The sequence below is a fragment of the Phoxinus phoxinus genome (genome assembly GCF_949152265.1).
Source record: "Phoxinus phoxinus genome assembly, chromosome: 6".
Taxonomy (NCBI): Eukaryota; Metazoa; Chordata; class Actinopteri; order Cypriniformes; family Leuciscidae; genus Phoxinus; species Phoxinus phoxinus.
Window position 1 is genome coordinate 7,015,594 of NC_136881.1, and position 18,984 is coordinate 7,034,577.

Here is an 18,984-nt window from a genome sequence, read left to right on the forward strand (position 1 = left end):
AAACAGGTAAGACATTTACATAAATGCATATATTAATATAATTCGTTACATTTATATAGCGCTTTATCTGAGACCTCAAAGCGCTTTACATAGAAGGGGGGAATCTCCTCAACCACCACCAATGTGCAGCATCCACTTGGATGATGCGACGGCAGCCATATTGCGCCAGAACGCCCACCACACACCAGCTTACTGGTGGAGAGGAGACAGTGATGAAGCCAATCAGTGTATGGGGATGATTAGGAGGCCATGAAAGACAGAGGCCAAGGGGCAAATTTGGCCAGGATGCCGGGGTTACACCCCTACTCTTTTTTGAAGGACATCCTGGGATTTTTAATGACCACAGAGAGTCAGGACCTCGGTTTAACGTCTCATCCGAAGGACGGCGCTCTTTTGGCAGTATAGTGTCCCCGTCACTACACTGGGGCATTAGGACCCACACAGACCACAGGGTGAGCGCCCCCTGCTGGCCTAACTAACACCTCTACCTAATATTAACTAAGTGGATTTATTTATTTGTTTCCACTTAAAGGTTGGTGTGTGCCAAATACACATTCGGAAAATACAAAACCACTGTTTCAGCCAAAAAATACTTTGCATCTTAAACACTGATTCATCTTTCATTTGCATATAGTCTGCAATGTTACACAAGTTATCTTGTTGTATGGTTGTCATAGTGACAGCACAGCTTTGACACAGTGTTGCTTCTCCTTCTGGCTGGGCTGGTTGCCATGACCGTCTTCCAGTGGCTGAAGAGAGAGAGGAGATGCCCCGCAGAGTGAACACTTTACAGGGTTATTCGCATGTACCCTATTGAGCACGCATCCTGATTACGTCATTCATTTGAATATACTCTCCAGTTCTAGTTTGACACATTACAAAGAGTGTATAGTCGAGGCATGTTCATCTACGTTTCTTGCCAGGAGAACATTTTATTGCCCAGGGGTTGCTCTTTCATAGTTTGGGAGACTTATATCGGGCTGCATACCTCTCTGGTGATTAAGTGTATGCATAAAAACTGAAATAGGCAGGCTATACTGTGGGCTTTAATGGTGAACTTGCTACTTGGTCATAGTTATGTGATGTTTTTTTTTTTGTTTTTTTTTACATCATGTCATTTACTCACCCTCATGTTTGTTCCAAACTGCAAAAAAAAAGAAGCAGGGCACTAAGCCAGTCCATTTGCTTGCCATTCTAGTCTCGCCATTAAGTCTAGTCTAAGATAATTGACATTAAAAAGACATTGGAAATTAAATGCGTGTTAGAGCATGGTACTATTGGAAGCTCTGCTGCAGGAAAGTAAGAGGAACACTCCCTGATCAAGCCTATACAGTGTAACATTTTATGTGACATTGTTCTCCAGCTGTTTTATTGACCTCTTATCGTGGTTGAAAAACACTGATTGATCCGAGGCATATACATTTCGGTAAGTTGTACGATATCTTTCAACATAGCCTACCTATTGTTCATTCCGGGTTATTTACTTGTAGTAAAGAAGAGTAAAACATGATCGGTTCACGTGCCATGAACTGAGGCGCTACAGCGATCTATCACGTCACGTTTATAAGCGCCAAAACGGTATTATTTTAAAGAATTTCGTAATAAAATGGACAGAATCTGAGAGCTGATCATTTGTTTTATCAAAAGTAACCTGCTCTGTCTTGTCTGTCGGTGTCCTCTTTGCTTAGCGATTTTTCTCTGCGTGAGGAAATATAGTGTGTGGCGTGAGAGCGTGTGTAGTGTCCTGCTATCTATCAGTGTCGTGTCAAGCAGTGCTGAAAATAGCAGATCGTTTAGTGATATAATTGCTAAATAGTTAGCATCTAATTTTTAAATAAGTTTTACAGTGTTACTTCGTCCGTGACAATATTTCAGCCATCATATTGGTGGTATTTTCTGTCGGCTGTTAATTAGAATCAGAGCAACGATGGTAGGCCAACTTGCCGTTCTCGCGGTTACGTTACTTCTGCGGTCACTCATTGATCGTTCCGCGTAGCGCCGCTTCACGCCGAACACGGTCGTTTGGAGCTGTTTGTTCATTAGTATTATAGTATTTTTATCATCGAGAGAAAGAGAGCTCCGAGACAGAGAGAACAAGAAACGCGCTTAATAAATTGGATATTTACCGACCAAGAACGAATTCAGCCACATGCACAACATTTTCCTAACAAAATTATTTTCTTCTACCGCGCCATTTCTGTTCTGTTCTTCTTCTCTTTTTTTTTTGGTCATGTAGGCTACCATGGCAAAACCGAGGTGTAAGTAGGCTGTCTTTACTTTACAAATTGCATTGTAGCCTATACTATAGGTTATCAGCAGACCTAAACACATAGCAGCCTATCTCGTGTAGGCTAACGTTAGTTTTTTCTGTTTTATTTATTTTGGAAATATTTTAACACATATTAGGTCAAATTACAGCTGATTATTTTTAATGATTTACATTTATAAATAAATAAAAAAGTTAGTTTTGTGAGCTGGTAATGCAATTAGCTAACTTTAAGAGTTCTTTATATTTTAGTTTATGGCTATTTTTGTAGCTTAAGCTAGCTACATTGTTTTAATACCTTGCAAAGAAAAATAAAGTCAGCATGAAACAGAAGTTGTAAGGCTACTCTATTTTTCCCTAATGTGACATATATCTGTCTTCTCAAACAAGAAAAAATGTAGGTTGGGATTTTGTCCATCAGTAACTGATTGGATGGTTGTGGTTTACTATTGCTGTGATGTCATGTGAGTGACAGGTTGTCCCGCTCTCGTGCCAGTAAACATGTCATCAGATAAGAGATGTCGCCGGAAGATGGAGGGGAAGTTATTTTGATTAAAGATTACAAGGGTAGGCTACATGAATTATTTTAAAAAGTCATACACAGATTAATCATTTATAATAAACACTGCAATATTCCATGAAAAAAGAATTGTCAATTTTGTTTTCATGGTCACTTTAAACTCTTTGGATGCATCCAGAGTTCTTTGAACATCCTTCCTCTGCTTGGCTAAGAGGCACAGAGGACTCGTTCACCCAACCCTCCCCTGTGGTGTCGGTAGTGGACGTGATGGGAAACTTGCCAATCTACCTGTCAGTCTGCTGGTGGAGCAGGGTGACATTATCTCTCTACGCCCTGGCAGTGAACCACCAACTGAACTAAGAGGAATTCAGGTTAGAGAGCATACATGTCACACTCAAAAGAAATAGTTCACCTAAAAGTGAAAAGACGTATGATTGTATTTTCTTCTGTAGAACACAAAAAGGAGAGATTTTAAAGTATATATTCACAATGCTCTTTCCCATACAAAAACATACAGTGACCAGAGGCTGCAAAAAGGACAAAAAAGCAGCATAAAAATAGTCCATATGACTCATGCAAAATATTCTTAGTTCTCTGAAGCAAAAAATAGTTTTGTGTGACAAACAGACCAGTATTTAGGGAACTTGACATATGCTTTATGTAAAAGAGCAGTGTGTTATTTTTTGTGTGAAGCATTATAATGAATAAATAAGGCTATGTAAATACAGTTTGTTTCCAATGTGCCCAAGGCAGCACCTTGCATATTTGTATGCTGTTTTCAACAGATGGATTCCATTCTTTTCCATTACTGATTGGAACTAAAATATTTGTTTTTGCACAAGAGCATAAAATGAGAGCTCTGACTCTGTCATGAAACTATTTTCTTTTCTCTGGTTGGTCTATGAGGAATGGAAGAGGATCATGTTGTCTTATCCTGCAGTGATGTGTTTAGTCACCTCTCCTCTCCTCCATCCCCATTGGATAGTGGAAGGCCCCGTCCACATTGTTTGCTCCAACCACAGTAATGAAGACTCCAGCAGCTGAAGTGGTTCAGTAAGTTTGTTTTCATTTTTAAATAGTCCTTCTTTTATTAATTCACATTTATTTGCTCAATGATAAAATAAAATAAAAAGTGAACAAATCTAATACTTCAGAAAACAAGTGCTTCCCAGAGGAAAATGTTATTGCTTTTTCATAGCTCAGGAGAGTTAATGTAGTCCTCAGTTATATTTTATTGACACATCAACATATTTATAGAAGTAAAAAACAAAGGGTTTCAGATAGCAAGCACTATTGTGTCCCAGTGGTGTTCTAGTACTCTCTTTTGAATAAGAGTCTTTTAATGTTAGCTCATCTGTGCCAGACACAAAACACAGATCCTAGTGGAGGACTTAAGAGCTTAAGGACTGTATTCAATATGATATTCCACTATTAGAGCACCATCACTGGATCAGCTTGTAACAACATGACAGAAATGATCATTGACAATGGCAAAGCATATCCAATACACTTGAACTCCTAAACTACAGCCCCAGGATGTTCACCGGAGCAGGATTTATGGGAAAGAGCCCAGAGCACAGCATCACTTTTGTAGGCCTATGGATCTTTTTATGTAGGGTTTGTTTGGAGCTCTCACATCAAAGACCTGTGTCAGTTCTGGATAATGAACGTTTCACTGTACAATGTTTACTAGAGAGAGGCTCAGCACCTTTTGTCCTGGTGAGACTCATTTTTTTATATTTTTTATGTTATTCATTTGACAGATGTATTTTTATAAGAAGTAACTAGCATTACTTTTAAAGTATATGTTTTTTCTAATTAGTATTTGTTAATTTTCAAGCTACTTGCCCTTTTGGTGTTTATTTTGTTAGTGTTGAACTGTATGAACTGTTTATGAAATGGAAAAATGTCCCTTTTCCAGGATTGGTTGTAACATCTATCTGACCTTTATTTTCCAGGTGCTCTTCCTGGCTTTTGTTTGGCGTTCCTGGTGTGGGACCATGGCCTGTCACACTCCTGCAGCTGTATATCCAAAAAAACGGATATCCAAAAAAGGATATCCAAAAACAAGCATACACACATCTATACACTAACATACTCTGAAACACACAAAATGCAAATACTTGTAATGTCTGAAATATTATAGTCCAAATCAACCATAAGGAGTGTTTTGTTACAAAATGCTCATCATATTTTGTGAGAACATGTGATGTAGTAGAGCAAAACATGCACAATGTTTTATATTTAAAGGTACACTATGTAACTTTTGACACTTAAGCAGTGAAAAAACAAAACTGCATGCATTTTGCAAAAATAATATTTTTTATAATAATAAAAAAATAAAGATTATCCTTCTGCTCTCACATTTTAGGCTTAAGAGATATAACCAGTTTAGATGGAAATGGTCTCAAGCGGACTAGCTGAAGACGTTACTGTAGCTTTGCCCATTAATAGACAAGGTTATTCCTTGAAAATAAATTCATTGACCCTTCACAATAGATAATGCTTTACAATGAACTCTGTTAGAGAGTGACATATGGCAATTTATCTGTTCAATTAAATACCTTACTCACCTGTTCAGTAATAAAACACCATCTTTGCGTCACTTTTACAATAATTCAGATCCCTCAGTTCTCCCATCTCCGCAAAACCAAGCCAATGTTAATTCTTGTTTTATTACGAGCTCTGTCACGTTCTCTTTTTGCCAGCACTCTCCTCTCCAGGTTTGAGATGTAGTGTTCTCCATGTCAACCTTTCTCGCTCGTTGTGACAACTAACCTATCATTACCACACCATACAGTACATGCGTCAAAGTAGCCAGAGCAACTTTTTTCTCTATTTACGGATATGACGAGACACGCACTGGCGAGTGACGTACAGTATGTACACAATTTCCCACGAAACCCATGCCGTCAGGTCTAAAATATAAACAATTTTAACAGGCTTACCATAGTGAATCAGTGTAAGATAACACATTTTGGAAGAAGAACTGTTGAAGTATTGATTCATTATTTACATTTTGTTCATTTTAAACAAGAAAAGTTGCATAGTGTTTCTTTAAAATATTGACCATAAAATAAAAACGCATCTCTTGCGAATACATCAAATGTTGTGTTGCAGGTGAATGGTGTTTTACCCCCTGCTTTGGGTTCTGGTGTGCATGTACAGAGAGGCCCGTGTTCATTTACAGATGGGCTCACGGCCAGCGGACTGGTGGGTATGTTCAATAAAGAGGAAACCACACAATAGCTGGCTGTATTTTTATTGCTCACAACTGTAGCCATGTGAATGAATATATTGTTGGTAATAATTTGGAATGTGAAACTGTTTTTTCCATTTCATTGAATAGGAAATGTGGACGTTGACCCTCAAGAAATGTTCCTCAGTGTTCTGTGGGTCAAACATCGACACTGCCACTCCGCTAGTTTGCTGCACAGTCTGGGATCTGGAACTGTAAGTGCAACCAAGCAAAAAAGACTTGCATGTCAGAATTAGGACATACAGACATCCTTAAAAATGTATGCATGTCATTGCATTCAATAATCAAGTGGCACCTGAAAACTAATGACGTTTTGTCTTTGAAATACCGTAAATGCCACTTGTTTTGATGTTGAAAAAAAAAATCTAATATGCAATGGTATTCATATATTTTTAAGTTAATGAATGTCAAAACACTTTTGGGGGCTGTGTATATTGCCTAGAGTTTCTGCACTACAATGATAACATCTCTCACGTAAGGTGACGTTGGGGCATTGAATGCTATTCTATCTCTCTCAAAGTAATGCAATACTGAAATGAGAGCTTTGAGTGTGTACCAGAATGCACTTGGTCACAGTATCAGCATGCAGGGATATCTGTGAACAAATCCCATGTGATCTTAGTGTACTCTATACTTAAATGTACTTATAAATATTACAACAACGTCCTTGGTGGTTTTTGATGGTCCAGAAATGGTTTATAAATGGATCTAATAATGTCTTAAATTAATATGTATTATTATATATAAAAAATCCATAGAAAACTGGAAAAGGAACTGGTAATTAATGGCACTTTATCCATTTAGATTACTGACATTTCCTTTGACCCTAAAACACAACACAATGGAACATTCCATCATATTAATGGAGTACATTAGGCCCTATTTTTTACATTAGGACTTTTCCTAGAGTGTAGGGTTGCACAATATATCGGGATCATAGTGGTTATTGGCCAATATAATAGCATTTTTAATTAATCATATTGGACGTTATTGGTGCGCATGCTTATTTCCAATATTTGAACATTTAGATTATCTTTGGTGTAATTAAATTATATGTACCGGTAAGCACTAAGCGAATTTTAAAATGATAACCTATTTTTCATATATTATAATATAATTCACTTTTAGCATTTAAAACTATTGATGTTAATTTTTAGTGTTTAATTTTTAATTACACAATCATTACAAAAAAATATTGAATTCATCAGCATCTTGGAAATATTACAGAAAAAAACGTATTGGTTTTGCAGTATTGGCCGTAATACCATACATTCTTTATTTATATGATATTTGTAGAGTACATTAAAGAATACCATAGTATATTATGTTGTACTTTATTGTACATGTAGTATTTGGGTTTAGGAGTAGCACTTACAGTTATCTTAATTTTTATGTCCTCACAAATTGAGCATGTGATTGTATGTGTGTATTGCAGGTCCTGTTGTGCTGATAAGCAGGACATTCTCTCATGGCCCAATCCAAACCCTGAAAAGATTCTGTTCTTTAGCAAGTCCACCTCGTCACAAGAGACAGACAGACTGAAGCAAGAAGAGGCAAAGAAAGAAAAAGATATGGATGAGGTTGGCTTGAAGAAAGGATCAAAATGAGTCTGCACTTGTGACTCACTAGGTCTCATCTGTTGTCTTTATCCTCCAGATTTGTTCACTCTGCAGTCTAGAGATGTTGAGTTTGTCAGTGAGTCAGGCTCAGAGTGATGACACATGGGTGCAGTTTGATGACACGTGCTGGAAACTCCATGCCCCCTCACTTCGGCCTCTGGGATTGGCTGTGCAATTAGTCCTCTGCGACACTGGAGTTGCCACCCGCATGTTACACCTCTCTGACCACCTGACCCATGCTGCGCTGGTGTGCACGCGACCCCCTTGTCCAGTCCGCCCACCCTGGGGCCTCTGCCATCTAACAAGGATTCTGGGTAAAGCCAGATGAGAGAAATTGTGTTTTCTAATGCTCCATTGAAACAGATAAAATTTTTGTCATGTAGATTCACAACAGTGAGAAATTAAAAGTAGCAACAACATTTCAGAGGTAGACAGTGAAGACATTTATAATGTTACAAAATATTTTTATTTGAAATAAATGCTGTTCTTTTGAGCTCTATGCTTCAAAGAATTCAGTTTTTTTTATCATGGTTCACAAAAATATTACGCAGCACAACATTGACAGTAAGAAATGTTTCTTAGCAAATCAGGATCATGTGACACTGAAGACTGAAGTAATGATGCTGGAAATTCAGCTTTGCATCGCAGGAATACATTACATTTTAAAATATATTAAAATTGTTATTTTATATTGTAATAACATTTCACAATATTACTGTTTAACTGTATTTTTCAAATCAAATAAATACAGCCTTGTTGAGCCTTATTACAAAAACATTAAAAACATTATTCCGACCCTAAGCTTTTGAACGGTTTTCTAAATAATTAATTTCAATACCATGGTATATTGTGGTGATTTCACATGGTAATGCCATGGTAGTTTAGTATTAACCATGGTGTTTATTTAGTATTGTACGGTTATTCTAAAAATATCGTAATATTACGGTTACTGATTCATCAGTGTCTTGTATCCTGAAATCTTTCATTTTTTTCAAATTCCATCAAACAAATTTCCAGAAAAACTGCAATTGTATTCCTAACAGTGCATGCGTTCATATCTACAGGCTTCTCCACCTCCGCAAATGATCTTTTGGAACGGAGAACGAGTGCGGCAGCCTACACTCTGCCCTCCATCTCCTGCCCTGGACACCCGGGGATTACAGCTCCACCCTCTGTGTCAATGAGACGGCTTCCTTTCTCACATCTCACAAACCGGTGAACATACGCACATGTTTACATGCATGAACATCCTTGGACGCGCGTGACCTGTGACACTACAACATGCACCGCCAATAGTAAGCAGTTACTATGTTTATGCCTACTGCATAATGTGCACTGTATACAGAAATAGTATGTGAAAAAATGCATTATGTAAGGAAGGGGAATTTGTAGATTATACATTATCCCACTCTTTGCATGTCTGCTTACCAAATAAATAAAAGGCCATTCAATATTTATAAAAAAAATTGTATTTATTTTAATTGTTTCTCATAAATTCATAAATCATTATTATGCTAAAGAAAAGAGACCATGAGTGATACAAGACACATGAAAATGCACTGATACTATATGTTGAATGCACTGATACTATATGTTGGAGAGTGTTGTTTTAGTTTTTTTTTCTCTCTCCTCCCATAAAATTTGCTTCTGAAAGGGAAACTCCTGCAAATGCATAAGTAATAAGGTCAGCCGCAAAAATAACCCTGCCCATGCCTTTCCAGCGCTAATTTTTCACTGTGTCTTTAGTCAATCCTGACACTATTTTTTAACGCCAAAAGAGGGTTTGCGCTTTAGTTTTCATAATTTTGTTGTGCTTTTGTCATTTTTTTATTAGTTTTTATTTTTATTTAGCTTTAATTTCATTGTATTACAGTTTTTAGTAATTTCAGTACTTCAACTTAAAATATTTTTTTAAATGGTCATTTAGGTGTTTTATTTTTATTTTATTAGAACTTTATTTCCATTAATGAAAGCGATTTTTAATAGTTTTAGTTTTACTCAACAATAACATCCTTTATGTATTGTATAGGAAATAAAAAGGGTTATTTTTGCATATTTAATCTGATTTTGTGTTAAACAAGCATCTTAACAGATCAAATAACCAAGAAGCAGATGTTAAAAATTGCATCTGTTATTACTTTCAGTTCATTCTTCACACTTCACAGTGTAAAGCTGAGTACTTTGCATTATGGGACATTTTAATGTCCTCTAATGCCTCTAAAATGAGTAGTATCGTTATTCGGCAGTGTCTCAGTGGTTCATGTAGGTTGTCTACAAACCAGAAGGTTGGTCGTTCTGTCCCCGGTTCCACCAAGTGTCGAGGTGTCCATGAGCAAGACACCTAACCCCAGCTGCTCCCGACGAGCTGCATGGCTGACACCGCCGTCGGTGTATGAATGGGTGAATGTGAGGCAATTTGTAAAGCACTTTGGTGGTCATGGGTCTGTTAAAGCGCTATATAAATGCAGTTGCAGTCCATTTACCATTTATTCCAAACATAGCTTTAAGGCTCTTGTAATAATTGCTTTAATGAGCTCATTGTTTCTGCCTAAAACGATTACATGATGTTAGCTAAGTGCATGATTTGTATTTTATTGAACTGTACATTTCTGAAATATGGAGATTACTTGGACACAGTCACCTCTGATAACAAATTACTCTAAATTGTAATGTAGAAACATGCGTTTTCTGTAAAGCTGCTTTGAAAAGAAGTGTATTGTGAAAAGCGCAATACAAATAAATGTGAATTGAACTGAATTGAAGTAAATTTGCTTGAGATTAACAGTTTCATAATATCACAAACTGTGTATTTTATAAATTACACTGAGAACAATGTTGTTTTTGTCCTAAGGAGATCTTCAATTGTTCTCATATGGCTCAGCTGATGTAATTGTGGGTTCATGCACTGAATTCTGGCATGGTGAGGATATTCAACACCTCACCGACTCTGACAGGTCTTCCATCTACTGTAGATTCATGCTGTGAACTCAGTATGTGTGAGTGTTAGAGCACTAGATGCAATGCAGTGACCTGCTGTGAGTCTGAGTTCATTCACAATTGGGAGTCCAAGTACCCCAACTCTAGTACATTTACTGCTGGCACACCCTAGAGTATCTACTGTTGGCTTAAAGGCACGGTAGGCAATTTGTTCCAGATTTTTTTTTTGTTATGCTGGTTGAAAGTCTCTTCACATCCTGATAGCAATCACTAAGTTAAATTTTATATAATATTATTTTATTGTAAGGGCTTTGTTAAATTGTGGATTCTTTTTTATAGTGTGTGTGTGTGTGTGTGTGTGTGTGTGTGTGTGTGTGTGTGTGTGTGTGTGTGTGTGTGTGTGTGTGTGTGTGTGTGTGTGTGTGTGTGTGTGTGTGTGTGTGTGTGTGTGTGTGTGTGTGTGTGTGTGTCATCTATATCACCCCCCTCAGGGAGCAGATCTTACTTGGTCTGGTCTGGTGTCATCACAGTATCAAGCTCGTCCTGGTGTGGTTAGACTTATTTCAGGGCTGGACAGTGCTTGCATTCGTTTAGTCTATTTTTCCGTTAAAGAGGAAGTTCGAAGTAAGGTCAGCAGACACAAACACTCCTACACACAATAGTAATAGCCTGAGGCATTTCGTCCCCCTGCTTAATGTTAACCAATAGCCTGAACAGATCAGATGAAAAAGGGGAGTCATTTTAGAGGCATTAGAGGAAAGTTTCTATAGTTGTATGAAATTTAATACATTTAAATATAAATGTAAATACATTTAGTATACACTACAATTTAAACGTTTGGGGTCAGTAAGATTGTGTCATAAGAATCTCTTATGCTCACCGAGGCTGTGTTTATTGGATCATAAACAGTAACAGTAATATTCTGAAATATTATTACAATTTAAAATAACTGTTTTCTATGCTAATATATTTTAAAATGTAATGTATTCCTGTGATAGCAAATCTTCAGTGTCACATGATCCTTCAGAAATCATTCTAATATGCTGATTTGATGCTCAAGTAACATTTATTTTTATTATTATTGTTGAAAATGGTTATGCTGCTTAATATTATTTTAAAAATCGTGATAAAAATTTTTTTCACGATTCTTTGATGAATAGAAAGTTCAAATGAATGTGTGTATATATATATATATATATATATTTAGAAATTCATTATCTTTGGAATTATCTGCAGTTGTACACTGACAAAACATGCACTTTATAATGTTTATAAAAATGATTATAAAAAGTAAATGGGGTCTTTGTTGACTTCAGGTTATGATTGTTGGATAGGAATGTTTTTCCTCTGCTTCAAAGGATGTTGATCCAGGAACATGTCCTAAATGATGTCGCGTACTCCTCAGCTGCTGTTTAACACTTTCATTATTCAAGCTATGTCAGATGATTGACTGTACAAATGTTATTCATGTTATTTACATTTTGAATCACTCCATGAGTAGGTGTTTGCTGAGAAAATGGGACTGGAGACAGGATGGAACTGTCACATCTCCGTCCAATCAGAGAGCTTCCCTCTCGACCCAGATAACGTGCCAGAGACAGAGACAGAGGACGGTGAGAGACAGACACATGCTGGCCAGTCTATGACCAATTGTTGAATTTTACTCTTCATTGATTTCAGAGGAGGAAATTCTGCTAAGAGACAGTGTCAGAGAGAGGACAGAGTCAAGAGCCACGGAGCATGTCTTATCGAGGACTTCAACAGGGTGCCACTCATTTACATTGTTTACACTTCAGATATCTACAAAGGAATGATGTAGACCTTCTAAGAAGCTGTGTTCTTTGTTGGGACCAAAAGGTAGGATTCCAAACTGATAGACAAGCTGTACGCACACACACACACACACACACTTTGACATAAATAGAGATAACCTGATTCTTGTTTTTCCAGGCCAAACTTCCAAAAGGAATAGAGAATGTGAGGCCATCTGGAGAACATTGATAATGTTCCATTGCTGGTGCCTTTATTTACAGACTGCACTTCCCAGAGTGAGACACACACACACACACACACACACACAACAATCCGTTATTTATTTATTTGTATTTATTTTTAATGAAAATTAATTGCATACATTAATGTTGACAGCACTAATATATATATATATATTATATATAATATATATATATATACCGGTATATATTATATATATATATATACTTCCTATTAATCGATCCATTTCCCATGTGTTGTTGGTCACATTTGACACATTTAGTGCCAGTTTACATTATTTTGTATATAAATATATAAATAAAATATGCAATGCGTAAAATATCTCTTTATCAGATAAATGAAATGAAGTAATCCTTGATAAACACCTCCCAGAGGAAGAGCAATAAGCTGCAGTTGCTTGTTTTAAGCTTGTTTTATCAGAGCTGATTGCTTGTTTTTCTAGTGAGATCTGGCAATCCTGCTCAGAATTATTTATATCAGCATCAACAAAGCAACCATTATAAACTGTGCTTGTGTTTATTTGTGCGTGTGTAGCTGAATGTGAGATGGTGTGTATCATGCAGGAGTATGGAGAGGTCGTGTGCTGCCTCGGGAGCAGTTAAAACATCAACAACAATGAAATCTTCCTATAAAGTGATAGATCACCTGATCCCTCTATTCTACAGCTCACCTCCGCTCATTCCCTTCATCTCAACGACCTGCCAAGAATGGATTAGCTCATGATATGACATTACTCATTTTCATATTTGAACACCATAATCCCCTAATCTGTGGAGACAAGACATACCTTAAAATCTTGCCTAATTTTAATTCTCTTGTCATAACCGCTTTAAACATGTTGACCTTTTGTGATCTATTAGCAGGCCTTGTTGTTGTACTATATGGGACATAGTTGTCACAATGGCACAAATCCTGGTTTCACTAATAAAGTCAGGTCTTTGTAAGTAGAATCACTTGCCGTTTTATCTGCATTATTGTATTATATGCATTTTTATTTATTATATGTATGTATTTACAAAATAGTTGTATTATATTATATTATATTATATTATATTAATCAGCTGTACATTATCCATTGTTTCTGATCTATTAATCGACAGCATTGCTTTATATCCTCTGGTTCCCGGCCCGCATGTGGTTGGTCCACTTCTGATGCTGGATGGAACTGAACACATCAGACTCTTTGAGCGTAATTCAGCTCTCTAGCGCCATCTGTGGGCTGGCCTGCACCGTACAGTTTAACCAACAAGACAACGACACAGTCATCAGGCTCATCATCAAACAGGTAAATGAGGATGCACATACACGTATACATGGATGAATGTATCATATATTATGAATTTTTATATATCAGTGTGGTGAATGCACTTTATAATGTTGTTTTCCTTGGCAGGCATCAGAAAGTGCTTTCTGTTCTTGCTCCAGTGTCAGCTGTCCCCTGTCCTCTTTCAGGTATAAGAGAGGACTAGGAGGGCCACATAAAACATATGAATTTAATTTAATTTTAAAAAGTGACACAAAATAAAAATGTGAAAATAAATAAATAAAGACACATCCTTCTGCCAAAAATCACATGCCTGACAAATGTATCAGATACAGAGTCTAGGACAATTCAAATATGACACAGTAATATGCAATATTGCAATGAATTTCATAAGATTCCCTCATGTTAGGAGGTACATCTAGGACTCCATAACATCGGACTCTTTTGCCCTGTCCCACATGCTCTCCTTTTCTTTGACTTTGCTATTTCTGTCAGAAGTAATGAGTAACACATCATAAGCTCAGGGTTTGACAGGCGCAGCTGAGTAAGCCTGTGTGTGTTTGTTTATTTCCACAGATTCTGGCATGAGTGTGTCAACTTCCTCCTCCACTGGGCACAAGTGATGTCCTCTTTCTGTCCTGTTTCTATTTTCCCTAACTCAAGTGTGAACGAATGTTCTGAACAATAACCCAAAATTTCAGATACACACTAAAAGTGTCCAAAAACATCAATAATAAATTATAGGATGGCCCCTAAACTTTCAGATAAGTGCTTGGTCATCTTTGATTCCTAAAATTGAAGTTGCTTCAATCATGAATGTTACTATGATAGATAAAATTCTTGCATATAAACATGTATTGTAACAGTCCCATATGTTTCATATATAAGCTAGAGGCATCATTATATTATGATTTACTCTTATTTTTCTCTCTCGGTGTGTCCATTCTGGGAAAGCCATCGAGTCATTCCCTCACGAAAGAAAAATCTCAGATTCCTACCAAAAAAGGTAAAGAAAGGGGGGGAGCTTTTAAAATAGGGGTGTCATGCATTTTCTGAACATTTTAATTCATCGTTCATTGGCTTGGAAGAGCATTATCTGCTTATTGTTTAATACACTTATTTATGTTGAATAAAAGATCAGCTAAAGTGATGTGCAGTAGTTTTGTGTACTTCTCCACAGACATTGCGGTTGTGTGTGCTGTTTCCTGGTGAAGTTTGGTCTCACTGTCTGCTCCTTCCTCACATGCTTTGGTCTCCTGCTGCACAGCTTCTGCCTTAATATTAACCACCAAGATGAAGAACTGTCACCCAGTAGCACTAGTACTCATATATGTGATACATGTAGACTGTGTAATAGCGTTCTAACATACCGTACTACTCTTTCTACTGTATTTCTGCAGTATACACCATAGATATGTATACACGTAGATGCCACATTCAACCCCTCTAGACACTTTGACATAACGCTGTCCATCACTTTCACTAACAAATCAATACATTTCATCAAATTTTCATACAGCCTAGGGCTATTAAGACAACGAGCTATAAAATTCCACATGAAATGGGATAAACTTTCAGAGATGGGAATGTGCTGGTTTGTGTTTTTATGTAAAACTCAATATGCAATATCAATATGGCGAATTATCACATTAATGATAAACTATAGATGCTGTGAAAATCATCTACAAATTTCTGTCAGGACCACTATCGTCAAATAGGATTGACAATTAGCATGTAGTTTGGATTGGCGGTATGGTTCTGTTCTGGGAAAGAACTCCCTGTGCATCCATGCAGCCTAGCATGGATAATATCAGGGAGAGCAGCCATAACCCCCCTTAGGGTAAACAGAACAGAACCAACAAAAATGCATTGCAGATATCATTAATGTCAATATTTTAATGCACAACAATTCGAGAATTTAGTACCAATACCAAATCCTGACTGGGCGAGGGGTGGAGCTGGGGATGGAGGAGGGTAGTTTGCTCCTGAGAACGCGATAGCTGTTGATAATCCTGAAGGAGCTTATATATATGTATACAGTGATAGACGTCGTATTCCTATTGGTGGATGTGGATCAGCTGAGAGTCAGCTGATGCGAGCTTGACTAACATGACTGGCCAGACCTATACGCTTGATTTGTATTGCAGTGCAGATATAGATATTTATATGTCATGTGAATAACTAGGTTGCAGATGCACAGTTAACTTGCTCTCGAGTGTTCCCAGACTGGATTTGACCTTTCCAATATGGCGGATAGCTTACGTATAGCAGCCTATAGAAACAGACACTAATGAGTCATCTATGTAAACTGTATAAATCTATGATAAACACTATGGGCCCTATTTAAACGATCTGAAACTCAAGTATCAAACGCGAAAACGCAAGTAACTTTGTGGGCGGATCCCGGGCGCTGTTGCTATTATACCGGCGGGATAAATTACTCTTGCGCCCGACGCTAATCTAAAATGGGTTGGTCTGAAGTAGCTACATTACTCATAGGTGTGGTTTGGGCGTAACGTGAAATAAACCAATCAGAGCGTCATCTCACATTTCCTTTAAGAGCAGGCGCGCTTGTTCCATGGCGGATTGCTATTATCATGGCGGATTTGACAGGCGCTCACAACTTACATGATGGTAAAGGTGATTTTGCAGTCTTTAGAATTTTGTTTCCTGATTCTTGATGGACAACCCACTTTGTCAGATGTCCTTATATACATGTGTCTTGCCACTATTAATCAAACCGGTTTGATCCGTCATTACTACAATTAGCCTGAATAATTTGGGTAAATGTGTAAGTTATATTTATGCCTATTTTTTCACATCTTCATGGACACCACAATGATTTCCCTCGTGTGGTAATATTTTTCCTTGTAATTATGTATGGTTTGCAAAAATGGGAACTGCTGCATCTGTCTAGATGAGAGAAGCAAAGCACACGTATAGCAGAAATAGGAGAAATAACCCGCCACTGTCTTTAGACTAGGTTTTTCCTGGTCTGTGGCGGAATTGTTTTTTCAAACTGCAAAATAGCACCAGGGAACGTTTGCACCGGAACTGTTCCTTTAAGCACATCAAGCTTGCAGAATCATGTTTTAAAGATGAATCATTTAGCATGCTGAAAGTGAAGATGTGTCTTGAGTATGAACCTGGTGTTTCCTGTGTGTGTGTGTGTGTGTGTGTGTGTGTGTGTGTGTGTGTGTGTGTGTGTGTGTGTGTGTGTGTGTGTGTGTGTGTGTGTGTGTGTGTGTGTGTGTGTGTGTGTGTGTGTGTGTGTGTGTGTGTGTGTGTGTGTGTCCATCAGTCATGTGCATCGCTCTGCTCTCATGTGGAAAGAGAGTCGGCTGAACAACTGCTACTGGTGCGACGTTATCTGCGTTGTGTTAGTAGCTTTTTATCATTACATATTTATACATTTCATGTACTGTACACGTAGATGAACATTAAAGCATAATTAATAACTTCAGAAGAATAAGGCATGCTATGACTTTTGTTTGCAGTTACAGAAAATTAGAATTATGGCATGTTCATTTAAATACCAGGCTTTCTGGCCATAATTAGGTGCTTAGGTATTGTAGTGCCCCATGCACTCCCGTTCAAAAGGCATTTTTACCGAAAACGAAAATACGGTCAAACTTAAAAGTGGAGTTTCCATTCTAATTATGGTTTTAGATAATTATGCTAATTATGTGAATATGCCTTTTCTAATTATTGGAATATAGATTAAATAATAATAGCATGATATAGTGTGGTCATGTTTATTCATTTTAAATGTACCAATTGATTATTGAAAATACATAAAATGCATAATTGTTCTTATGTATTGTGCATGTTTTAATTTGAATAACTGTATTGTTGTGTCACACATGTTAAATGACTGTGGGTCTGTGATTGTTTGCTACAGGGTGAGGGTGAGGTATCAGAAACGACAGAAGCTTCAATTTGACACCAAACTCTGCATGAACTCCCCTTTTGACACATCTGCCAAAAACAAGTCACAAACTTACATGTGAATCCTTTCATACTGACATATCATACTGCATTACAATACAATAAAATACAGAGTTGACCTCTAGGTGGCAGTACTGCAGTGAGATGAGAACAACATCAGCAACCCCAAAGAGAGACACACTCCAGTCTGCAGACGTTTTCTCTCTTGACCAACATGACGTTATATCAGTTTTTTGTTTTAAGTTATTTTATTGCATATAACTCCTCATCCACCTTTCTGATTTTCAGGTAATTTCAGATAATCAGGCTTGAACTACATTTATGGTATTACTTTTTGTAATTGCACAATTATAAGCACAGACTTGAATTAGTATTATACTTTTCAATATTAAGTTTTAATGTTGTCATAAGTTCGTAACACAAACATGGCACTTCATATTTCTTTCAGAAACACAATTCTCAGTATCCTCTTGGTTCTATTGCTTTCAACCACTGACTGACATTTGATCATAAAAACCCTTAGCCAGGTGTATATATTATCATCCAGTGAACAGATGTTAAGTGCTTTTAATAAAATGTCATTTATGAGATGCTGGGTCAGCAGATTTGAGAGTGATTGACTTGTCATTCTATACTGTCAGCTACCTAAATGTAGGGAAATGATGTGAGTATATAAACAGCTTTATGTTTCTGCACACTAGGGAAGATCTCTGCAGTCAGTGTATGATATATCTCGTTCGCCCATCTCCCCTTTGCTGTCTCGGTTAAAACAATGAAAGTCGCTGATTCTGCACTGTGTGTTTGCCATAAAACTCTCTTATCAGCTTCCTCTACCTACGGCACAAGCTTCCTCCATCCTCATTAATCTTTTGCTGATAAAACGAAGGTTAACAAACTCTTAATTCATCTAAGGAATATCACCCGCTTTTTGAATTTGCTGGCCTCCCTCAATGTATGTGTAGTCTACCTGTGATTGCTTATGGTGACTTCAATTTCCTCTTATCAAGGCCAAAGGTTGCTAAGCAACTCATCCGCAGTTACCGTCCATTTGGAAGATGATGCTTTGAATACAAGTGTATTTATATTTTTAAATTCATAGACTAAGTGAATATGCTCTTTGCATGTGATTATCACTGCTGGGACTTGCTGTATTTAAAA

At 37.2% G+C, this 18,984-nt stretch overlaps 1 protein-coding gene and 1 pseudogene across 9 annotated transcripts in view; one reads left to right on the forward strand and one right to left on the reverse strand.

Annotated features, from left to right (window-relative positions):
• The window catches only part of grapb (GRB2 related adaptor protein b), a 16,523-nt gene extending 14,229 nt beyond the window's left edge, over positions 1-2,294 (reverse strand). For 2 of the 8 annotated variants that reach the window (XM_079616865.1, XM_079616859.1), the window contains exon 1: positions 2,127-2,234. The gene's annotated coding sequence lies outside the window, so the exon portion shown is untranslated. Of the gene's footprint in view, positions 1-1,126; positions 1,713-1,944; positions 2,031-2,126 lie in introns of those variants that run through there. The other 6 variants (XM_079616861.1, XM_079616860.1, XM_079616862.1 and 3 more) reach the window with 5 other exon arrangements.
• On the forward strand, positions 1,269-17,888 carry LOC307000244 (transmembrane protein 94-like; annotated as a pseudogene). Its single transcript has 22 exons — positions 1,269-1,299; positions 2,976-3,157; positions 3,698-3,839; positions 4,403-4,505; positions 5,877-6,003; positions 6,136-6,243; positions 7,481-7,625; positions 7,702-7,978; positions 8,729-8,879; positions 9,931-9,986; positions 10,516-10,632; positions 11,100-11,230; positions 12,103-12,214; positions 12,282-12,307; positions 12,552-12,649; positions 13,149-13,244; positions 14,008-14,066; positions 14,455-14,513; positions 14,833-14,884; positions 15,059-15,198; positions 17,437-17,444; positions 17,780-17,888. The product of its transcript is annotated as a transmembrane protein 94-like (transcript).
• Positions 17,889-18,984: the final 1,096 nt, after the last annotated feature.